This window comes from Seriola lalandi, unplaced genomic scaffold (genome assembly GCF_002814215.2).
Source record: "Seriola lalandi dorsalis isolate HSWRI2012SDOR001 ecotype SW California unplaced genomic scaffold, Sedor1 jcf7180002054423, whole genome shotgun sequence".
NCBI lineage: Eukaryota > Metazoa > Chordata > Actinopteri > Carangiformes > Carangidae > Seriola > Seriola lalandi.
In genome coordinates this window covers 190,094-216,116 of record NW_019524976.1, presented here as the reverse complement: position 1 = coordinate 216,116, position 26,023 = coordinate 190,094, and the positions used below count along the sequence as shown (strand labels likewise).

Here is a 26,023-nt window from a genome sequence, read left to right as displayed (position 1 = left end):
ATCTGAATTCAATTTAGGGAAAGCTCCATTTAATTTTTAAGCAAATAAAAGATATAAATATTCCAATGGAGGGGTATATGAACAGGGCTGAAAGTGCTCAGCTGCACACATTAATCTTTGGTACAAATAAACATATTAAATATTTCATATGGAAAGTTTATGAAGAGGCCTGGAAACACTGAGTTGATTGAACGTCATCGCTTCTCTGGATTTACAATCGATTCAAAGATCTGCTTCAGCACATTAACACTGACTGGTCCTCAATGAGTCTGTTAGTCATTAATAAAACACACTGCATGTCTTCAGGAGCACTTAAGCAATTTGTAATCAACATAGCCATGGGATATATGACACAATTATTCATTAGGTAGTGTTTTTTTTTTCTCACAGAGTGCAGGGATGACTTTAATGCTGTGAGATTTAATCAGCGAGGACTAATTTAATCACAGTCAGTTGCAAAATACCACAATCTGATATGTTAATCTAAAAGCATGCTGGGTATTTTTATTCCTCTTTAGTTCCACAAAGAGCAGAGGAGCTGATTAACATGTAACACAGTGATAAAACAGACACAGGAGGTGAGCAAATACACCAGCTACACCAACTTCACAGTGAAGCTAATACAACAGAATGGAACACAGCACGCTAACATGTCTTCATTATGTCTCCACGCGGAGACACATTGTTTTCAGGTTGTCCGTCCGTCCGTCCGTCCGTTCCATCCTCGTGGACACGATATCTCAGTAACACCTTGATGGAACTTCTTCAAATTTGGCACAAAGATTTACTAGGACTCAAGGATGAACTGATGAGATGAGTTGGTGGTCAAAGGTCAAAGGTCAAGGTCAGTTGTAGCGTTAAAATACAGAATTTAACTGAACAGCTGCTAGCAAAAACAATAAGGTCAGTAACACTGTCATTATCATGTTGCATTCACTGCTGGTAGTCCAGGCTGACGAGAGCCAATCAGAGAGCAACCGTGAGTGTCTACGTCATCCTTTCCAAAGGTCTCAGTTTCTGTCCGTCCAGATACAACACAACCGCAGAGTTTTCAAAATAAAACGGGTCCAGCAGAGTTTCTGAAAGTCTCTGTTTTAGAGGCTGAAATCTCTGGAGTCGTGTGGATGCTAGGTGGAAACGTTGCAAAAGTGGCGCATTTTAAAACTAAGAAGCAGCACTGTGGATGTAGCCTAAGCCAGTAACTCAGCCAGTAAAGTGGAAATGACCGACAACACAATAAGAACCGTTGTGTTAAAAGCACAACCAATTGAAGTCCATTTCTGCCAGGGAAGATATCCATACATACTGTATATACACACTCAGTCCCCATAGACTCCCATGTTAAAATGTCCAACTTTACAGCAGAAATAAACATGTTTACAGCCTGGTACAAAAACTGGTTTGGTCTCTAGAGCTAATTTCCTCCTTCATGACAACTGTTTATATAACTCCCCTATTTACAATTTATTAAGACTTAAAGTTATGTAGAATTGAGGGCGTGGCCTCTTTGACTTAGGGTTAGCTAGGTCCACAGCACCACCTTGCTGTGGACCTGTGACTGTGTCACCTACACACTGTCACCAGCTGTACAGAGACAATCACCAGACAGGAAGTACAGAGGAGAATGACTACATCTTTGCCGTGGTTGGAAGAGTTTGCGTGCCTCTAATGGAAGCCTGCTGGGCAATGTTTAATGCATTGCGCTGCATTAGTGCTGAGTATCCTTCTGACATCAGTTTACCTCCCTTGTCACCCTGAGAGCCGGGCCCCTACAGAGGACTCACTTTAACCATGAGAAGACATGAAGTGGAATATTGAAACAGAAAAAGGTTCAGTGTTTTTGTTCCAAGACAGAAAACTGGACTGACGGCTCACAGCTATAGTCTCTGTGAATATGCGCTGGGAGCAGGGAAATGTTCTTCAACACCTTTTATATGTTCATTTCATAAGACACCACAGAAACAACAACAGCAGGGGAACAGTGGGTACATTCTACCTTACAAAACTGTAGTCTGGATCACAACCCACACCCGGGTCCTGGAACAGTTCATCCATAACAAACAGAGGTGGGATAAAGTCACTGTTTGCTGTATCAACTTAAAAGGTGATAACTACTACTCCTTTCTGCTGCAACAAGGAGGTCAAACAATTTCCTGTAGGTCCGAGTGAAGTCGTAAGTCAGTGGTGTTAAAGTCAAAGTTCTTGAATCAATTCTAAAGTCAAGTCCAAACCCATGGTAAAAAAAAAAAAAATCTGAGAACATGGCAACTTTGAAGAAGTCAGACTGTTGGTTCTGCTGCAACCTTTGGCTCTTACCACATCTCCTCGACCTCGATGGAAAACTTTATAACACATAGAGGATAAATCCTCCTTTCCTGCCCACAAAGCAAAACAGGACTGAAATGTTGAAATAACATGACATGAAAGAAATGTACAAGTAGAGAAAGTTGAGCAATATTTTGAACCGAGCAAAAGATCAGAATAAATTATATTCAGACAGTTTATAGTTTCCTGTTGTAGGTGATTTTGACATTTCTATACATTTGTTAAATAGAGAAAATGAATGTTTAGGTTTTTACACAATGGGAGGAGATTTAGTGAAACAACATTTATGTACAGACTATAGTATTTAGTTATGATGATGATATCAACTATAAATTCAATCTGCTTGTTCTTCATGACGACTCCTGACTGATTTAAAGAGAATTAATCTATATTTATGGATTCAGGCTTCAGTGGATCAGACAAGGATTTCCATCAGTTCTGGATGGTGTCACAAACATAAAACAGCTGCTCTGATCTTTCTACATTTATGTGGCTCTGCTGTGGTGAAACTACTTTAAATGTTGCTGCAGCAAGGAATTGTGGGTCGGCATTTCTCCTTTCCTCTCATAAAGGAAGGTCCGGTGTTTCCTCTCCTAAAGGAGATAAGATAGGAAGCACTGAAGCTCCTTTCCTCATCACTTAGAGAAGTGGAGCAGCTGTGATCATGGCTGCTGCTCAGATACTTCAGCTGGTTTCACTCAGTGAGGAGACTTCAGAAGAAGAAAAGGCTTTTCAACCACAGCCCTAGTGTTTCTTCTTCTCCCTTGCGTCTCCTCCTCCCCTTCTGTCTGTGTGTATGTGTGTGGGCGGGGCTTCTCGCTCCTGGCTCCACTCCACACCTGCGTCTCATCTTCTCATCGAGGTCCAGCTCAAGAATCCTGGCTACTCTCCACTCATCACCAGCTTGTTCGGTCTAAGCAGCAGCGCTGCTGTCGGCCACTCTTGTTTAATAGAGTAAAACTTTCTAGTGTGAATCAGTCATTCTCCTCAAGCTCTTCTCCTAACCTGTGTATCCTTGTTCCCGGCCTACAATGCCCACTGCTGCAGACCTCCCTTCTTCATCCAAATTCAAAATGAACAAAGCTGTAACACGGACTGGGCAAAACCATTAAGAGTCAGACAGGTTTACAGTATTTAAAAGAGGAAAATGAAGGGAAGGTTTAATGATTTTTTTTTAATCATCCATTGGAATTTAGAGAAAAGCTTCATGCTCCAACGTGTTGCCTTGTTTGAGTTTGCTGTAGTAATGTCAGTGTGTTCCCAGAGCTCAGTGTTGTCAGAACTAATAAGAATTACTTTTGTTCAGAGAAGTCAATAGAGACAAGAAACATACGGAAACAACGCAGAGTAGAGTATGATTCTAAGATTTACTGGTCTACAGGCAAACTGAGGCTGGTTCATGAACACAGGGACTGAACTAGAATCCAGCAAACATCTTTTTATATTCCCTGAGGAGTCTCCACCTATTGTGGGGTTTACTCCTCAGGACATCCCCTTCTTCTCTTTATTAGGGAATTTTTCCGCCATTATTTCCAGGTTCTTTTCTTGGAGTTGCAAATCAGCTCGACTTTCCTAATTTGGCATTGGTCCAAGTGCATTATTTTTACACACAGATGGCCTTGACTTCCCATTTGACATTCTTTCATTTTTTCTTGTAGCACAAACTGATTTATGTTAAGTCTTTTTTATTTATTTATTTATTTTTTTACAGTATGATCACATTCATGTTGTTAACACCTGTCTCTACTGACTAGACAACTCACTTTAGGCACAATCCAAGTCTATATGTCTTAGTTATTTTATTACATGCATTCTGATAGCTAGTTATATATCTTATACATCTTTAGTTGATTACCAAAAATATACCACAGCCCATGTTGCAATAAAGTGAGGAGACTTTTTAATGTCACGTCTTCACCACTTGTTGTGTCTGTTGTATCAGTTGTGAAGCACTTGGAGCTACGTGTCTTGTATGTCAGTGACACACACAGTGAATATCGCTCCATTTTGCCTTAACTGGCAGTGAGCTGGCAACACTTTACGTCACATTCTTTTAACAGCTGGACAGAAGCTGCACACATGCTGTAGGATATTCGTCAAGCCGTGACAGTGGACTGGTGATGAATGTCCATATACCTCTGTTCCTTTTCACAGTTTATTTAATAAAGCATTTAAAAACATCCTATGATATACTGACTTTTGAACATCCGAACCGAAACCGCACCAGACATCAGACCATCTATACTCCATGTGAGACATGACACAGTTACCTCACAACTGCTGATATATCAGATATCAACATGCAGACTGTAACTCTGCCCCTCTGATCCTTCATTTACAGAATTAATCGCGCTGTGCTGATCTGGGCCAATCCAGGAAGCTGGCAGCCAACCCAGTGCTGGATGGCAGGCCACTGCATGAGGGAGAAAGGGACTAATCCCCGGGACCGTACTCAGTGATATGTCAGCGAAAACCACAAATGACTGTGTCACAAACACTGCTGGACTCTTGATGTGGGCCAGGGGTACAAGTCCAGTCCTGCCAGACCCGTCCTGAAGGAAAAACTGCAGTCTGCCCGAAAGTAAACACCTGAAACCGAGGTAAACAACAACAACATCACAGTCGCCACCGTTCTGAATATATTAGGGCTGGGACGATTATCCGACGTAATCGACATCGTCGATTATAAAAATTACTTGACGTGGAATTTTAGTGTCGACGCGTCGTGTAAAACCACACAGGGTAAATGTTCATAGAACAAAACCGGAACTTTCTAATGGGACCGTTTATATCCATGGTCGTTGGTTTACCCGGATACAAGCGCAGCGCACGGACTGGGACGACGCGGTGACGTAATTGAAGTCATTGACTATGTGAATGATTTGCGTCTGTGTGATCTATTTGAACAACACGGCGGCGTCTACCAGCAGCACGACGGAGCGTGTGGAGCAACACGCGGCAAAAAAGGCTCGTACACGGTCCTGCAGAGTTTGGGAATACTTTAATCTTGACACCGACAGTGCGGCAGTCTGCAGACTCTGCAAAGTGCATCTGGCATATCACTGTAGCACGACAGTCATGCACGAGCACATAAAGAGGAAGCACCCTGGTGCAGCGAGTCAAGATGGCAGCAAAACTTAATTGCAATAAAATTACTGTTAATTTTATTAAAAAAAAAACAAAAACGTTAGATTAGTCGAATAATCGAAAAAATAATCGCTAGATTAATCGTTTAAAGAATAATCATTTGGGACAGCCCTAGAATATATTAATTCCTTAATTTCATATTTTAGACATGTAAAATAGGAATTGTAAAAAGAATTTGTAAATGAATGATTAATCCATCAATAAATACTTTACATTTAAAAATGGATTTACAAAAACAGCATAAAACTCTCATTTAATAAACAATTTAGAAATAAATGTATTAATTCATGAATAAATAATAGAGTTTGAATTACTCTTTGAAAAGGCATCTTAAAAATGGGAATACACACTTGCATTTTCCATTTCCTTTTTCCAGCTGTTTTTCTTTTAGTTTAGTCATTTAACTTTATATGACACTCTGGGCTTCAGTGCTGGTAAAACCAGGCTAAATAATCCTAATTGGCTATGGGATGTATCGAGCTCTCTGATTGGGTGGGGAGCTAACCAGTGGGTTTTTACCAGCACTGAAGCCCAGAGTGTCATGGAAAGGCTAAAAGGAGAAGCTAAATGACTAAGCTAATCAATTAGCTAATAAGTAAAGGAAAAGCAGCTGGAAAAAGGAAATGGAAATGGAAAAGGAAATCCAACCATGTATTCCCATTTTTAAAATGCTTTTCAAATAGTTTTTCACATTTTCATTATGTATTCATGAATGAATAAATGTTTTTATGAATGGTTTTTATAAATGGTTTATTTAATGAGTTTTTTCATGCTGTTTTTGTAAATCCATTTTTAAATCTTAAGTATTTACTGGTGGATTAAAAGTTCATTAAAATTCCCTTTACACTTCCTATGTTTAATGCCTATTAAAATATGAAATTAAAGACATTATTTTTCCTGTGACATCCCTGCTCCTCCATAGCAGGAACCAAAAAACAGGGAGACAAACATAGAAACCGTAAACTCGGAGTGCAAAGCAAAAACACTTAGTCTTCAACTGGTAAGAGTCAAGTCCAAAAACACAAATAAACAGAGATCCAAAACAACAGGAAGCAGAATGGTAGAAGAAGAAAACGAGTGAGGAGAACCAACAGACACAGGGAAAGTAATTTCAGAAGGTCCAGAAAGTGAGAAAGATGGCGGATCATGACAGGACTTTGATCCTGGATGGAGGATGTATGTTATGTGTAAATTTGACTTAAATATGGTCAGATCTAAGTTACAATAATGAACAAAATAATCTGTTTAAATATATCATATAGAAAACATCATTTAAATATTCACAGTGTAGGCTGTGGAGGGATGACATCAACAAGCTGATTTCAGTCAGGAGTTATCAAAGCTATGGTCAAGTCAATGGAACCAGGAGGTGTGTCAGAAAAAACACTAAAAACACTCATTCTGTTGTTCACAAGAAGAATCTGCAGATGTGAACTACGCCTGGTGAACAAGATCTCAAAAGATTTTCCATCGAGAACTGCTGATGTGTACAAAGAGCCACAGAGTCATCTCAGAGAATTTAATTTCATCATGTAGTCAAACCATCTGTAAATGGAGATGATTCATTACTGACTGATCTCCCAGCAGTCACTGCTCAGCCTAGATGACTCCACAGGCACAACTCTGAATGTTCAGTGAGGTGAAAAAAAAGCCCAGAGTGAGAGCTGAAGGCTAAAAGAAATCAGTGGAGCTGGTTCACGTCTCTGTTCATGAGTCGACCGTCCGCAAGTCACGGAGCACAGAGTCCATGGCAGGACACCACAGAAGAAGCTGCTGCTCTCCAAAAATGACCAGCTTGACTCTCCACAACACTACTGGGAACATGTTTGATGGACCGATGAGACCAAGGTTTGGATAGAACATCCGTGTAACAAAGGTTCTGCACACCACCACCCTCCCATAGGTGAAGCAGGGTGGAGGGAGCATCATGATCTGGGTCTTTGCTGCCTCTGGACTAGGGGTGGGCGATATGGCAAAAATATCATATCACGATTTTTTCAAAATAAAATCACGATCTTAAATTGGAAATAGAAAAACAGACAATTTAGACCAAGGTAAGGTAAACAACAACAGCATTCTAATAAAGTGCACTCTTGCAAAAGTAGTAAGAGAAAGTAAAATATCAATCAAAGACATTACTGACAGTCATTTAAACAGGATTTATTTATCAAAACACTAAGTAGCTTATTGAAACGCAAAAATACAAACTAAAGTGACTGTGGTTATCTCTTTTAGTGCAACAGTTTTGAACAAAAAATATCAAACTGCAATGTTTATAACCTGAATATTAAAGATCCAGCAGTTTTAGCTAGCTGCTGCCTCCGCCTGCAGTGCCGCCGGGCCCCTCGCTGTTTGGCTCTCAGCATGCTGCTTGGGCTGCTTCCTCTTCAGGTGATTAAACAGGTTCGTCGTGTTACCACCCGACGTGCGAACGGTTTCTGTGCAAACTTTGCAAATTACATTTGCTTGCGCTTGATCAGTTGCGGAAAATCCAAACCAATTCCATATAAAGGAGGTGGAATTTTTTTTAGCGACCAACTCCGTTTGGCTTTCAGCCATCGCTCTCCATGTGCTACCGCTACACACACAAACAAGGAGGCGGGTAGGAAGGCGCGTCACTGCCCGTAATTCGCTATGTTTGGTCGGTCTGGTTGACGACGTCGATACGTCTGGTGCGTTGGTGCATCAGCATAGAACTGCAATTTATAGAATGTGCCCTAGACGATCCCACGATCTCTGCAGTTAGAATATATCGTCATATCGCCCACCCCTACTCTGGACCTACAATTCCACATCATTGAGGGGAAAATGACTTCCCAAGTTTAAATCTTTTATCGTTTAAAAAAGGTCTCTTCTAGGATGGAATGGCATCTAAATCAATATTAAATAAATACATACAAAAATAAATAATGAAATAAATCCTAAAATAAATAAATAATGTAACAATTGTAGAAATATATAAATAAATGTAAATATAAATATGTAAGTGAGTCAATAAATAAATAACTACCCACATAAAAGATTAAACGAATGAATAAAAAAATAAATAAATGAATAAATAGCTTTTTATTTTAATAATGACATTTTATTTGTTTCAATGGACTTTTATTTTATAATTCCACATTTATTCACTTCCAGAGACTTTTATTTCCTAATGCCATATTTATTTTCAAGCTCTTTTTATTTCTATCTGTCATATTCAAATGAGGGGGCGTGGTTATCTCACAGATTCAGACCAAAGCAACAGCACCACAACATTAATTCTTTATTTCGTCATTTATTTATTTATATAGCTATTTATTTATTTATTGACTGACTTATTTATTTATATTTACATTTATTTATAGACTTCTACATTATTACCTAATTGATCTATTTCAGGATTTATATCATAGCTGTATTTATTTATTATTTATTTAATATTGATTCAGATGGCCCTCCATAAATGTCAGGGCGTCTGTCCACCTGCTACAGCTCAGCAGCTGTGTGATGCAGCAGGGCACTGGGCCTTATTCACAAACAAATCTGTGCTTAAACCATGGGTGTGAACGTTTTACACACAAATCCGGGATTCATCAACATTTTCGTACCTGAACTTGATTTCATTTAGAACTGCCTCAGACCATGTGACCACACAGATGATGAAGGCTCCTGCCGTCTCAGAAAATTAGTTACTGAAATGGATATGAACCATTATGAATCAATGAAAATCTGAAGAGGAAAAATTCAGAATAGCATATGAGAGCCTTGAGAGTGATGCGCTGAAGCTTCGCTCAGCTCCAATATTCACTCATTTCAACACTAAATATGTAACCAAAACAACCCATTTTTTGATATGTGCAGACTGCACAGCTCTGGACGGACTGAGCCTGAGCAAAGGACAGCCAGAGCCTGAGGTGCTGCTCCTGTGTGAGCAAGGAATCACCTTTTTAAAAAGCATCTTTAGCCCATCAGAGAACCAGAGGATTCTGATAGCAGAGATTTAGCAGTATTGCACAACAGTGAACAATCTTCATTTTCAATTTGGAGTCTGTAAACACATAGCTATAAGACAGACAGACAGACAGACAGACAGACAGACAGACAGACAGACAGACAAACAAACAGAAAAAACAAACCAAAATTTCATTTCTGCAACAGAAACAAGTCAGGATGTGTCAGGCAGGGCCTCAGTCAGAGGGTAGAAAGAAAGAAAGAAAGAAAGAAAGAAAGAAAGAAAGAAAGAAAGAAAGAGACTCATGGAGACATGTGTTACATGATCAGGAACAGGAGGGTTACAAGAATTGTTGTATTATTTGTACTTATAGTGAATTTGTATGCTTTAAAGTAGTCAGCATAGCAGGAACATTATATAAGTGACATTATGCTGTTGTGTCTAATTATGCTCTGCCACAGACTTTACACATATGTAATTATTCTGTTTGGCACTTAACAGTAAACTATTGGTTGTTGGTTGTAAATGACATTTAAATAACACAATGCCACATTTAGATCGCATTACTACAATGTGAATACTGAGACTTTACAAAGTGTTTTAAATTCTGATACAAAAGAGTGTAATCAAATAAATCGACTCAAATAACAGGCAGCAGGAGCAAACAAAGAGCAGGTATCAGCAGGATGACATCATCTGTCTTCGCCTTCCAAACACTGAAATCACTGTTGAAGAATAAATGTGTTCATGATGTGAAAGCACTGTAGTTAAGGTTTGGTTAAGTTAAGTCACAAGGCTGGGTCAAAACCTTGCATATGTCTGGACAGCATTGTTGTCTGTCAGTCAGTCAGTCAGTCAGTCAGTCAGTCAGTCAGCGACAGTGACGTTTATAAGGCTGTCTCCACTGTTACGGCCCAACCAAAAATGACTTGGTTAACATAAAGAATAAAAATAAGTAAATGTTATTTGGTTCATGTTGGGATACAATCGTTGTCATGGCAATCTTAAAGTCCATCCACCCCGACCTCATCCCTATAACAACATCACTGACTTCCTGCTTCGCTCCCATCACAATCACATCGACCACTAGACAGCCCACATCAGTTTTAACATAAACATGTAGTTTTGAGACTGATGTTGTCTCTCTTCATGGGAGAAAAGTCTCCTCTCGTGTTTTTGCCTCCCAAAGGCACATCATACTGACTTACCCACCATTCCTCTGCTCTGAAACACTGTTTTTGTTCACTCATTACTACCATTCAGTTCCACTTCCCCTCACCACTAAGCCACTGTCAGGATGGATTACTCTGGTTGGAAACTAGAAAACTTTTATTGTGAAACATCTGCACAGTAAGTGTTGAGTTATTTATAGCAGCTTAAGATTGACCCTGAAAACCTCGAAGTAGAAGTGGAGGCAGGGTTCACATTATCGGGGGGGATTGGGGAAGTCTGACCCCCCTGATTAAGACTAGGGTTGAAACATAATCTTCTTACCTGTAATTGTAAATATTACAACATATTTCCCATATTCATGCCTGGAAGAATCTTCTACTACTATTTCAGACACCCCTAAAGAGGACTGTACAATTTCTAAACCTTCACGTTAGCTGAACATCTCATCTGACTGCCTCTCTCCATCAGTGGCTCGTGTCCCATGCATTACACAGACACTTAGCCGTAGCTAACATCTAGCTTGTTCAATACACTTTAGTATCTCACCTTTTCAGTTTCTGAATTAGATTGTGTCAACTAGCTACGGATGGATGCTAATGTTAGCTAGTTTATACACTGTTTTAATTACATTTTTGAGTGATCATAAATCATTCTTTCATGTTTTTGAAATTAACATTCTCCTAGCTAAATGAGACTAGTAGTTTGCAATAAACAGCTGAAATAGCTGAAATAATCAAAGATTTTGAAGGCAACTACATAGAGTGGAATGGTGAATGTGTAAAGGAAATATCTGTAGATATTATTCTGGGAAAATTGATTGTACGGTGACAACAGGTTAGCTTAATGTTAATGTGCTGGCGTTTTTGTTTCTGTCGGTTGACAGTTTATAACGTTAACTCGTGTGTTTGCGTGTGCTTGTGGCTAGCGCTAACTTAGCTAACAGTTTAGCTTTAAGTTTAGCATCATATTATTTATAGCAGTAACGTAGCGAACTTTTCAGAGGACGAGGTCATTAGCTGGTGATATAGCAAAGGTTGGTCAACATGCGTTGTGTGCAGTGGAGAAAGTAACTGACTAAGTTGTTGAGCTAAAAGTTTTCTTATGTTGTCTTTTTACAGGTTCTTGTGAAGATGAACGCTGGCCTGCTCATTTAACAGAAGATCAGGTGTGTTCAAGAGATATAATGCTAATGTTGATTTTATCTTTCTGTCACACATGATACAAGTTGAGTGCAAAGGAAACAACTTAAGCAGGAATCACTTAGTGCAGCGTGATCAATTCTGATCGCTCACATCACGCTGATGCCCCCAGCCATAGTTTTCAGGTGTACATGGAGTGCAACAGGATTGTGGAGCACAAACACTTGGGAGTGCGCTCTTCAGCTGTGACATCATCACTCAAGGCCCTCTGGTGATGCCCTTCTGCATAGCCATGACGACATGTGACCATCCCACCGGTCTACACTGAGGCCAGGAAGATTATTATTTTGGCAGCATTAATTGATCACTAAAACCTTGAGCCTCTGTAGTCACCATATTGTTATTGTCCACAGTAGCCCCTCCAAACCTTTGCAAGTTTGATAAAATACAACAAAAAAAATCTCACGTGGTGTCGTTCCCCTTAGTCAACAATGATACAAAAGAAGAAACAGGTGTTTAATAAGGGACAGGAATGTCCAGCTACTTGTGTTCTACAGTACAAAATGTAGAAGTGTGCTCAGGACTGCATAGAAGTTCTCAGGTGATTTGATATAGGTAAGATAAAGTTTATCTGTACTTCAGGCGATTTGAAGTTTTAGAGGCTTGTATCCAGTTTTAACGCATGTCTGTATGTGTCCAGTCGTTCACAAGGATAAAATAACAACACGAAAATATTTTTAGGCATTTCAATGTATTGTTTAGTTTCTTCCCTTCTAATTTAGTTTAAACAGAATGTATTTAATACAGTAATTTCAAAATCAAAGAAGTGTAATAACAAGAAAACATTACTTATATTAAATGATTTTAAGTAGCAATAAATAATGTTATATTTGTTATTTGTTATATTTTTTTGTATGTTTAATTTAAAGTAGTTATTTTATAAATTTTAGTCTCCTGAAAATAAATAATTTATTTGAACTAATGATTTTAAGCAAAGACTACTAATGTAAACTTGATTTGTCGGCTGCATCTAATTAAGGTCCTACGTTAATACAACTTGACATGTTTAGTCTCACCTTGTGTAAAAACTTAAATGGTTTAAGGCAACGGTTTTCCACACAATTTTCTAGTAAATTCAACTAATTCGGGCTAACAGGGTATAAAATGTCGCATATGATCTAATGTTAGCAAACACTGGTGCTCAGCATGAGCAGTTGGACAATGGAGGATTATCTGTTGTAGAGATACGTTTTGACTTTGATATTGAGTTTATTATTTCATGTTAACAGTCTTTTGAGGTGCTGTGGTGGTTTAGCCCTATAATGGCGAATGTCAGTGACTTGCTGACTGAGTGAGTGATCATATTTCCACCATTGGTCAGCCAAATGCCACAAGAGAGGAAATACTGTATTTTTTACCACTACATTTATTTTGAAAGCTTTAGTTAAAAAAGCAAGACACTGTGAGGACACACAGACCTGCACTGTACTAGGTTTTGTTTCAACCTGGAGAAAAAGTTGACCACCGTCATGTGTAATTGAATTTCTGAGTGTAGGTGACTGAAACAGTAAGACAGGTTTGAGAAATAAAGCAATGTGTCATTTTTAGCTCTAAATGAAATCTAAATGAATTTCTGGTATCTAGTTCCTCTGATCCAGTGACTCACACATGACTGACGTTCTGACATGACTGTGTTCATGTGGTAGAGTGAGAAGAGCAGATACAGAAGGCCCACACGCAGCAGTGCGCCATGAATAGCAGTCACACATGCTCCTCGCTGCGCTGTACTGTAACAGTATGTAGGTTGACTTCCTCCTTCACCATTAGCTTCACTTCAAAGCCTTTTGTTGCTGCTCCGCTCCCCTGGGCTCCTCCGTCCTCTTTTCAGGGACTGTTTCAAATCAACAGCTACTGTACGCAGTGAACAGATCAATTACACAATACAGCTATGAGAGCTAAATTACTATAAACAAGCTCCGGCTCAGAATTAACACTTGATCATTAGGCTCACATTATACTGCAGGCTCTCAAACCAAAAAAATGATGATGCAATGCTTCAGAAGAAATGTTTAAACGTCACGTGCCTGTTAACTAGATGTCTGAAGGTCTGTCTGCCGCAGCCAGGTTTGCAATGAATAGCTATAAAAAGGGAAATAAGAAGTAGCAGGAGCAACAAAACATGATGTCAATGGATAACAAGCTCAACAAATAAATTCATCTTTTGTGCAGGAAGTGTTGAATTCCACTGAAAATAGTTCAACAGAGGAAGAAACAGTAAAATATATGTGACAATAATTAGCAGGTTAAAAAAAAAACCACTTGTGTTATAACCTTTTTACAATGAAATTAGACTGGTAAAATGGATCAGCTGCCATAGGTGTGGGTGTAGGTATAGGTGCACCGGAACGACGTGCCGCCACTTTTTTTCTCCAAGGGATGAAATAAAATATCCACAATTTGCATAATCCTGTTGAAATGTATATACTTATACTTTTTTTTGGCATTTGAAGATACTAGCCTAGCCTATTAGCTTAGCTTTACCTCTGCCTGCACTACAGCTTCTCCTCTGAATCTTCGAAAGAGCTGCAACTTGCACTCCATTACGTAAACAAGTAGCACTACACCTCTGTCAGTCACATCTCATCCCCGGGTTGGTTGCTCCTGTGTGTTTGAAGCCTCCGTGTGAGACAGCTCACTTGACAACTGTGTGTTTTTAGAACTTATATCAGGGTTGTGCTCTCTTTTGCAGCCTTGAGTCAGTGTGACGCAGTGTTTCTGGTTTAACAGCACCTTTCTGGGCAGGTGACAGGTGTGACACAGTGTTTGTGCCTGGGAGAGGGGCGAAAATTAGCAAGTTCCTGCAAGTGTATGCTGTATGTACACTTTCAAATTGCAAACATAGCGTGACTGATGTTGATTGAATTAGTGCTGTAGAAATGTACAAAATACTGTATCATGACAACAGGTAAACAGGAAGTGTCAGAAAACGCAGAGGCTTCTTATCAAAATAAGGTTAAATAGTCTTATAAAACAGAATGAAATAAGGAATAAAGGCCACAGCCACTGTCTGAGTAGATTAGCAGAAGACTGTAACCAGTGAGCATGATGAAGCGCTGTTATCTCTTCCCCTCCACTACCTCGTTGGGTGGGATGAATCTCTAGAGTGGGAGGCATTTATTATGTCTAACAACAAAGGAGGCTGGACAGTCTAAGAACGTGACAGTGAGTATCCGTCTTTGATAAAAAATTCAATGTTATTGTAAAAGAGGGGAAAACTGTATGTTTCTTCAGAGGGATGTGACATTGTTCCAGGGCCAGAACTCCAATATTCACTCAACACACTCTCCAGGACACACTGATTTTTTACAAAAACAGTTTATAGAAAAAGATCCTAAAAATACCAGGAAACCTCAGTGCCAGGTGTGTGTGTGTGTGTGTGTGTGTGTGTGTGTGTGTGTGTGTGTGTGTGTGTGTGTGTGTGCTTAATGAGAGGGAGCAGGGAATCAGCTGGCTGATTGGGCAGTGGCGGGACAGAGCTCTATTCATTAGGGAGCTGGAACAGCACAACAACAGAGAACCCGAGGGGCGCCTCTGCTCTGCCGAAGCAAATAGGATCAGCTTTTTATTCAATCTACCTGTTTTCCATTAAGTTAATTAAGGTACATGGAACTGGAGCGACAAACAAACAAAAGTAAAAACATCCTCCCCTTTGAGCACAGGCACTCAGTATGCAGGAGAGGCAGAGGGAGGCTGAGGAAACAAGACTTGGCTCGGGGCTGTAATTGGCTCAAGGGCCACGGTAGAGTGAGTGGCGGCAGGTCAGCTGTGGCTCACTAGCGCTGACACAGTAACCCTCTGATAGGCTAGCTAACAAAGAGAGAGGGGGGATGGGGTCTGTTTGCGCAATGCCAAAAAAAACAAAACACTTTTTCTTCTTCCTCCTCACTTCCCGCTCTCTGCACATCCACCTCCCTCCACTTCTCTTTGCCTCTCGCTGTTTATATTCTCACACACACACTGCATGGACTACTACTATATGGACACACACACTTAGCTTCACGTTTTCATTGGACACTCATCTTCTACAGATACACACACCGCACTTCGTGCCACATGAAGCAGGTATTTATGAGTTTTTCTTGAACAAACAGCTGATCGCTGCATCTTCCTGTTTATGTGTTCTGTTCTTGGTTTTTGCTGGTGTCACAGACCCCAGATTAGTTCCTCTCCTTGTGAGTGAGACTGGATTACCCAACCACAGACCCCCAAGATGTCAACATGTAATTAATTACAGACTTGTTTGGGAATTATTTGTGCAACTGAAGTACATTATCAAGTAAGGAATAGTAGTTGTTCTGTAAACATGCTCTATGTATAGTCTGTGTGTGAACTGTGCTTAACGGGAACTCTGAGGTATATAGGTGATGGATGGAGAGCTCAGCAGCAGCTCAACCGCATCCTGATGAACAAAATATTATTATTTCAATAAATTTTAATAATCCACTATTTTTCCTGTTTTCATGTATATCACAATACTGCAGATACACTGTATGCAAAGTCTAAAATAAATATGAAAATGATAAAACTATTCAATGCATTGTTATTCTCACAATTGTAAAACGAAAACTGCAACAAAGAGAAAATCTATTCATTATCTGAGACGGGTTGATTTTATAGACAGGCCTTTATTTTTTAATATTTCGTGACGTTGACCTTAGACCTTTGACCTTTAACCACCAAAATCTAATCAGACAACCCAACCCTCACCAAATTATTCTACTGTAATATTTTTCCAAACCCTAAATAGAAAATATTAATAAAAAGTTAAAAAATAATTACTGCATACACCTTTTTTATGAATTTGAAATGAACATGTGTGGTACTCAGTCACAGTTGTTACTGGGAAAAACTACTAAGGTTATTTACCCCTGAGATTCCTTTGACTGACTGTTTTGCTCAGATGGCCCTGCATGTCACGGCTAACCTACCTAACCTAACCTCACATTATGGATTGATCAGTTAATGAATTAAAAGGTACAATATGAAAGTTCTGGAAATCAAGCTAGCAAGAGCATGAGACTTGAAAGCAAACCACTCTGCTCCTGCCAACCCTCCCTGCATGCAGCCCTTCACCTACAGCCTTGTGGCGTTCGCTGCTGCTGATGCAGGAGTCAGGAGGTTGCTAGCCTGTGATTCAGCCATGGAGACATTTTCCAGCAGCTAATAGGGACTTTAAGCAGCGACGGTTGAAGTGATGGCTATAGCGTGATGTGATGATGTAGATCCCACGTCGATCCTGTGTCAACACTTCCTACTGTTGCAGTCCAGCTGTACGAGAGAAAGACCAGTTTGCTGTACCCTGTGATACGTTAAAGTCAGTGGGTAATTATATGTTTTAGTCATATTTCAATCGTTTAATTTAATAATCAAATTTGTAATTTAGTTTATATTCAATTATACCGTTAGTTGTATTATGGATTATGACTGTATTTGTTAACAATACCTGCTAATTTGACAGATTTTTCCAGTTTAATCATAGTCATGTCAGCCACTGCCAGCAGTGCTCAAGATGCTGAGAAGCGACCACAGTAAGTAGCGAGCCAGGCTCATGTTCCAGTAGGGGATTTTGGGGGGGGGGGGGGGGGGGGGGGGTGCTGCTTTATTAACACAAACTGTAGTTAACCTGCCCTCCTCCCTCTCCAGCCCACAACCTCACTGTTCTGTGTGTTGATGAAACCATGACGCTGTCCGTGGTGCTGAAGTAACAGACTTGTCCAAAGTCCTCATCTGATATGAAATTGTCCTGTAAAGCAAATTTCAAGAGTTGCCTAGCAACATTTAATTTCCACCACTATGACAACGTGTTGGAATGTATACAGGCGCCATAGCCGTCACTTCAACCATCACTGCCTATCGTCCCTAATACTAGCCTCAGTGAAGCCTCAGTGTGCGAGGAGTAGTAGACCAGAAGCACATTCACCCACAAGCTCCCACCCCTGACTCTGGCCTTTTCTGATTAGTTAGTTAGTTAGTTAGGTAGTTCTGGAGCATATTTCACCTCAAGATATTAATAAAGTTACATGCTGTACCTGTAATCAAAAAATGTTGAGAGAGTCAACAATAATGATTAAACACTAGCATTATTATTGGAGCCCTGTTTTAGAATGAAGTGCATGATGAATAGTCAGATGAAAGAAAAGGTAAATGATGTGTCCAGTGGACTGGTGTATGAGGAGCAGACCTAATCCTCTCAGCATCCTGAGTGTCTGTGAGCAGCGTGGGCCTGAGGCCAGAATCCCTGCTCATTTATTCATGATTCCTGATCCCTTCTCATATGGCCGACCCAATCCTGGCACTGACAGATCAGCACTCACAGAGCCAGACAGCAGTCCCTCAGGACTGAGCTCAACGACATGCCAGAGCCTGGTTTCCTGCCCTCTCCCTCCTCTCTGTGCCAGTCACCTTGTCCAGACCTGTTTGACTGCGTTTACAGAATCTGAGGTCAGTTCAGCTTCTGTTCAGTCAGTCGGGAGGATCATTTTAGCCTCTGTTTGGGTTTGTTGATGCTCAGTGTGCATCCTCACTTGTCTCATTTACAAAAAAATGTGTTGGACTGTGTCCCCACAGTTGGCAAATGTAAATATTTGGGCACAGATGTAAGAACTGCGAAGAACTAGCTTAAAACAGTCATCCATTTAAATTAGGTATCTCTGTATATCTGTTGTTAGTCTCTTACTCTGGATGTTTGTCATTTATAATCCCCACAGTGAGGAACTTTTCTAATAAACATGTGTGCAGTGTGAAGGAGCACTGTGTAATCCTCAGAGCAGGAAAAGCCAATCTCGCCCAGATGGTCATGTGTGAGTTCTGGCAGGTGGAGGGCATATGGACGACAGACCACTAACTCAAATGCTGCTTCTGCCACCTAAAAGCCTTAGTCATTTAACCTTGCTGGGTCCAGCATTTTGGTCCCCGGACCACAGTATAGTGGGCTCCTGTTTTTCTGACATCACAAATATATTGAAACATGCACACACACACACACACACGCACACACGCACACACTCACTCACTCACTCAATCACTCACTCTGTCCAAGGCAGATCAGTCAGGAGTATGAACACTAGATTCATACATATCCACTTATACAGCTTTTCTTGGAGAAAATTGAGGCTGAAGAACTGGCAGGCATGACTATATAATCCCAGCTTTAGGGATGTTGAGGGAGCGGCAGAATCGATGTCAAATGAGGAGGCAGTGCAGCCACCCATAGCAATGGACGAGACTCTGATATCAGGACTCGTCCGGGGGGGAGGGGGTGAGTAGACGGGGGTAGAGCCTGTGCGTCGCCCTTTCTGCCTGCGGCCTTTTATTCCTTCCAGCCCAGTGTCTGGCTGCTGTAACTGATTCAGTAGCTGCTCTTTTACTGACCGTCACAACATGGGGCCACAGGGCACCACTCACACTAGGCTACGTCTGGTTAAAGCACAGGTTTGTGTCTGCATTGCTTATCATCAGCCGTTTATAGAAAATGACAAGGCACTGGCCATTAAATCGTAATGGTCCACCCAGGGATTTTTCCTCCGTGCCCTCTCACCCTCATTCACTCTCACCTGTTTACTTTCTCCTAAATTCATCACCTTCATTTGTGAGGCGTGAAAGTCTGGAGAAACAATCTGACAGATTTTCTTTTTTACATTGACTTGAATAAAGAAATCTTTCGACTGCCAGCCGTCCTCCTTCATGTAACTGTGTGCTGTTTTGTTATCACTTTAAGCAGTTAGGCTCCAGATGAATTCATTCATTATTAACATTAGGGCTGAAACGATTCCTCCAGGAACTTGATTAACTCAATTAATAAAAATCATCGCAGCATCAACGTTTTGTTTAGTCTGTATGAAATTCTCACACTGTTGATACGTGAGTTGAAGCAGATGTGTTTTGACGGAGCCGTTTGGTGAATGCGAAAGAGAGGGAAAATAGAGAGGAGTGAGGGGAAGAGACAGGCTAGAGAAAACAACTGCAACTGTCTAATGTTTGAATCATTTCAAACTGGAAAAGAACAGAAACTCTGTACAGTGTGTCCATTGTAAAACGGAGCTAGCTCACCGCAATAGCACAACGTCAATGCTTCAGCATCTCAGCAGAAAGCATCCAGTCTACACATCCAGTCCACAGAGCTGACCTGACACGAGGTGACCTGACACGAGGTGACGTTAACAACGTCAATCAGTATGATGACAGAATTTATGTCCACTATATGTAATAGCTAGTTAAGAACCTAAGGTTTTATCAATGTAGTGGCTCCTCTCTGTGTTAACAAGTTTAGCTGAAGATTATGCACCTCTCTCTCTCCCTCTTTCTCCCTCACACTCACACACACACACACACACACACACCTACGCTCCTCACAGTGACACCCTAGAAAGCAAAATATCAGCAAAATGAAATCGTCACTTCATTTGACTGCAGGAAGCAGCGTCAGCAGGTGCAGGACAATCCTTCAACTCAGTTAATAAAAGTGCATCCGCCAGTCTTATGAACTTACAGTATGATATTTAAGGCCTGGTTACAAATATCAATAATAATAATGATTTCAGCAAAGGGCCTCAGGGAAGACTTGAACCCGCAGGGGGAACTAAACCTTAATGCTATGCGCTCTAGCAGCTGAGGCACCAGGGCACCTCAGTATGAACATTTTGTGGCATTGAAGATCTGTCAGACCTGAAAGCTCATCTCTCCCGTACGTCCCACAATCACCACTGAAACTAAAACGTGAGTCTTTGCAGTTGCTGCTCCAACATTATGGAACCAGTTACCATTAGAGATCAGATGAGCTCCCTCCGTCTCTACTGTCATATCCAGCCTAAAGACACATCTTCATTCACTGGGCTTTTTAGCTAGTTAGCTCTTTAGTCGGTTGTCATGTTGATAATTGTGTATTTGCTCCTTGTTATTTTCTTACTTATTTTATACATTTATTTTACTTGCTTTTATTTTGTTTTATCGTCCTTTGTGCAGCTCTTTGTTCAACTCAAGCTGTTTTTAAATGTGCTCTAGAAATAAGGTTGACTAGACTTGACATTAATAAAAACATTTCTGTATAAAGCTGACAAAAAAGTGACATCCAGATGCTTTTCTGTTGTAAATTGAATATATAAGAATATAAATAACAAGTGTTTTATTTCAGGCTCCATTAACTGCCAATGGTTGAAAATGTTTCCCCAGAAAACTTTGGTTTAATTGTAGAAACTTCAGGGCAGTATGGAAATAATGTGTGAGTACTGTGATAAACTACTGCTAAAGGTGAACAAGGGCTCAGCCGTACCGACTGTGATTCATGTGTGTACATGGCTGCGCTGCGCTGCTGTTTCTGTGAGCTGATGACTCAACAGCTTGTCTTGATGCGTCCCAGTAGTGCTGCTGCTGCTGTCTCCTGCGGCTCACGGTGATTGGACTTCTCACAGCACATTAGATATTGTTAAACAAACTACACGTTACCGCTAATGCTGCTCCTCCGTCTCTGCACAGGCTGCACAGGGAAGGAGGAGGTGACTGACAGGGAGAGGGATAACGAGCAGAGATGACACAGAGGTGGGGGACAAAACGAGAGTGCTGCTCAGGAGGATGCTGATGGAGCATGAGGTGTGTTACAGTCTGTGTCCGGGCCTCGGTCAAGACTCAGAGGCAGCTCTCTGCTGGTCCCTATGGAGCTCAGGATGGGGCTTAGTGCACGTCAGCCAAGAGCATGGTGACATATGTGCCATTATTTATAGCCAGCAGATAAGCTGAAAGGCCCAGGGGCTGCTTAGACAAGGTATTATTTGAAAGACCAGCCTGGCCACTACTGAGCTCACAGGACATTTAGCAGCAAAAAAAAGAAGCCACAAACAAAACACATCTCTCAGGAGAGGCCCTAATACTGTCATCAGAATAGAATTACAATAAAGATTATCGAGTCTGCGCTGAGACCAGTATTTACTAGATCCCCAGAGCTGAAACAAGAGCATGGATATAAAAAAGCAGAAAAGCACTTTCTCATTCTGAAATGACACTTTCTGCAGCACTGGAATATGAAAAAGGAAATAACAGGTCCCTCGTGACAAATTTCATGCTTCGCAGTGGTGCATTCTCGCTCATATCCTATTCAGTGCACCACTGAGGTAAAGTAAGTCATAGCTCTGACAAATTTAAGCTATGATTACCGAGGGATTAGCAGTTTCACTATGGCACTCGGCCTGGAAAACTCAGTGATGGACGACAAGGTAGATTAGAGTCCCCCTCCCCCGAACAATCAGAACATGGAGCTGCTGGACTCCTGCAGCTCGGCCACTTCTAGCATGACATCGAAATATGTGTTGGAAGGGTTCATGGTAAGTCAATTAGTGTGTGGCTCTAATCTGCACGAGGCAAAGGTCATCTCTTAGTAGACAGTGGGATTAGGGCGGAGGTTCCCTCACTTGGCGTGTTACTTCACCTGAATCCGCACACTCACACACACACACACACACACACAATCCTCTGCAGGAAAGCCTGCAGCCCGGTAAACAACTTCTGTACAGCTACCTCACCTACCTCACCCCTGAGAGGGACATACAAGGCCATGAATTATTCAGCTCCCACACACGAAGCCTCATGAGGTTACCTGATCAAGGAGCATGGGAAAAGTCAAGGTCGTGAACCGAGAAGTGTCCCCATACACAAACAGTCACAGCTCTTAGCCTCAGAAGGCTGGAGCAAGGCCAGGGAGGAGAATCACATGATCAGCAATCAAGCAGGAGATGGTTCCCCTCGGTTTCTTCACCTTGGGTTGTCTTTGCTGAGTTTTAATGAGCTGATTTGATTCATACTGAACAAGTTTCATGTGTATTGTGTATTGCCTCTGAACATGTGCAAAAAGCTCAGTCTGCATGATGTTGACTAAACACCAAACACTGGAATTCCATTTGTCCAGCAACAATAAGTTGGGCTGAATGAAGGGGCAGCCGGGAGGAGAGCCACTGTGTGTCTCCACTATCCTACATTAACATCAGGTTCCTGGGGAAATAATTGAAATTCTCAGCGATGAAACTCCACTCTGTCTGATGAGCACCGCACGGTCCATTTGAGCTAAATAGGGCAACGTGATACCGGCGGAGCAGATCATGTAGAGGCACCGGGATCAGGAATAAAATCACACAACAGTTTGGTCCAGCTGACACCGAGAGGAAAACTGGAGCATCACTGGTTACAAACACATAAGCATGTCACACTGTTAGATGCAGGCTGTGGTTACAGATTATGATTATTAAAAGAGTCACAGCGAGGCTCAATTCTTACCTCTTGTGTTGTAGGCGTTTTTTCAGAGCAGGAGATCCAGTCGATGATTAAGGCATTGTAGTTTTCACGTCAGCGTTAATTCCAAATAGCGTTTGTAATTTCCATCCCCACGTCCTTGATTTCCTGATTTCGCCCGGTCACTCTTTTTCCTTCAGCGCGTAAAAAAGCGAGGGAGGCGCGCACCGCTCCGCCGCTCCGCCGCTCACCGCCCCGCTCGGACCGAACAGCTCCACAGGCTCCTCGCATCGATCAGCTCCAAATGAGGGCTATTTTAAGTTTGAGGAGAGACACGCGTGAATAAACTTTCACCGACTCGGACATTTCTGTTCTGATATGCGTTTAAGGAAATGATCCAGTCACACCGCGAAGTAAGATAAGATATCCTCAGAGCCAGATTAAAAACATGTTCTCTCCTCGCTCTGCGCTGTTTGTCTGCGATTTGGTCTGACTGCAAATACCTGCAGCCTGTAGTCCTCTCCGCGCGCTGACTGCGCCCTGTGTTGACGGCGGGGAGAGACACGGCAGATGGACTGGAAATTCGTGGACATGTGACACATTCAAAATGCAAACACTGGGCGTTTCATATGACACTCAGACAGCTCAATAATAGCAGGAGCAGTACTTGAAAAATAGATGATGATGATGATGATGATGATGATGATGATGATGATCTGAATTCTGAACGAAACACCAGCGGTTGGTATCACTGCAAATCAGGGTTAAAAAAGAACACTGGACTGAACATATATAACATACAGGCCCACACACACACACACACACACACACACACATATATATATACACATATATTATTTATTCAGTCACGTTTAAATTAAATATATGAATATAATGAATATTATAGATAGATAGATAGATAGATAGATAGATAGATAGATAGATAGATAGATAGATAGATAGATAGATACTTTATTTATTCCCTAGGGGAAATTCATGTATATACATGTATAAAATTTGATCTGAATTCATGTCGTTTGAAATTAAAACACTGGACTTCTTTCTCACACCGTTCATTTCGGTCAGCTGTTGTTTCTTTTATCCATCACTGCTCCACAGCCTTAACCGTGTGTTTATTATTGTAACCATGACAACAAAGGTCCTCATTATTTTAAGCCAACCACAAAATTAGTACCAGGTACCGGTGGGTAGCACCGGAGGGGAGGCACAAGGTCGTTAAAGTTGGAGGACCTGCTGGTAAATGTTGGTATGTGTCTGTATATGTGTTTATATACATAACTAATGCGTATTCATTGTCTGGATGTGTAGCTTGTTGAATAACATATTAACTTTTTGTGCTGTTAAAGTGTAGGCGTAATAGTTTCTGTTGGTCATTGCCTTCATCTCGTTTTTACATGAATTCGTTCTTGAGCACTCAGTGTTTTCAGTTTTTATTCTGTTATTTATATGATCTATTATTTACTTTAATTATCTAATTGAAATAAAATTGTCAATAAAAGGTCAAGAGTTTTTCACTTTCCAACAAGCCCTCAGGTCTGCAATGATAAGTGACGTTAATAGATAATAAAAAGCTTTCATTCTACACCCTCATGTCTTAACGTTAATGCGCATGAGTTTTTACTCTTTAAGAAACCTGTGGTCATATTTGTTAATCCATCATTAATATGTTAGAAAACATTAACTGTGCATGTTAGTAATGTTGTTACCAAGCCATCAGAAAATGTAAAAAAACAAAACAGTGCAATTCATCAAGTCCTCATTTGTAAATGTTGATAAACTGCTAATAAATGCAGTTGTATCCAAGAAAGGTCAGACGTCACATGGTCTAACATGGTTTCTGAAAGAGCTAAAAGAGAAAGTGTGTCAGGATTTGCGAGGTAAGTTGGACCCAAATGCAGTCAACTCTTGGGAGACGGTGAACGCAGGTTTATTTAACAAAAAATCCACACGTAAACGTGACATGAACAGACATGAACAAACCCTGAACTAAACAGATGAACCGACACAGACAAAGGGGAGCACAAGGACTATATAGACAAGGGAGGCGAGGGTGATTGAACACAGGTGAAACACATCAGGGCGGGGCAGACAATCACAGACACAGGACCAAGACAGGAAGCAAAAACACTGACACACATGGAAACCAATTACAAAATAAAACAGGAAGTGCAAAAACTCCAAAACAAAACTAACAAAAAGTGTCTGCCATAGCAAACCATGACAAAGTGTCCTGCTGGAGGAGGATAAACACGGGCCACAACCTGGCAACCAATCATGACCGATCATAAACATGGCATATTCAAATGATCAAAGTTGATCTCTATCTGATTGGTTGGTGTGGCCGTATAAAACTGGATCCAGCGGAGAGAGCAGACATCAATACACTCAGGTTACCAGCCTACTGTGCTCACACTCAGTGACTCTGGTTTTAGTTTTAGTTAATCCATGAGGTTTGATCTCTGGATCTCAAATCTCAGATCTCAAATTGTGTTTTTTGGGATGATTCATTGTCAATCATTTGCGATCTCTTTCTAAACGCAATTAGATATAAATAAAGTTAAAACCGTGCATGTTATAGCTTACAGCCTTAAAGAACATTCACAGAGGACCTTGAGTCTTAAAGTCTAGTGACCCATCAGCATTTCTTAATGCCCCCTAATCGGAGCAGTCTAGAACCGGGCCTCATCTGAACACGCTTAAGAAACACCTCTGTGTGTGAAGTTGGAGATGACAACGAAAAGCTATAGAGGAAGAGTCATCTGCGGCAGACTTCAAATGAATAATTCGACATTTTGGAAAATGTGCTTATTGGTTTTATGTTGAGAGTGAGATGCAAAGTTTGATATCAGTGTCTGTGTGTTACAGAAACAACTGTAGCCAGGACGAAGACTCCAAATGGGGGGGGTGGCTGGTCCGGCTCTGTGCAAAGTTCAAACATACACCTTCCAACACTCCTATGTATCTCCTTTGATTAGTTTGTGTGCAACCAGAGACGTATAAACAGAATATA

The 26,023-nt window shown here is 40.9% G+C and overlaps 1 protein-coding gene across 1 annotated transcript in view; it reads right to left on the bottom strand.

Annotated features, from left to right (window-relative positions):
* lrfn2b (leucine rich repeat and fibronectin type III domain containing 2b) overlaps positions 1–23,500 on the bottom strand; it is a 144,718-nt gene extending 121,218 nt beyond the window's left edge. The window contains exon 1 of the mRNA XM_023410354.1: positions 23,038–23,500. The gene's annotated coding sequence lies outside the window, so the exon portion shown is untranslated. The remainder of the gene's footprint in view (positions 1–23,037) is intronic.
* Between the last annotated feature and the right edge of the window lie 2,523 nt (positions 23,501–26,023).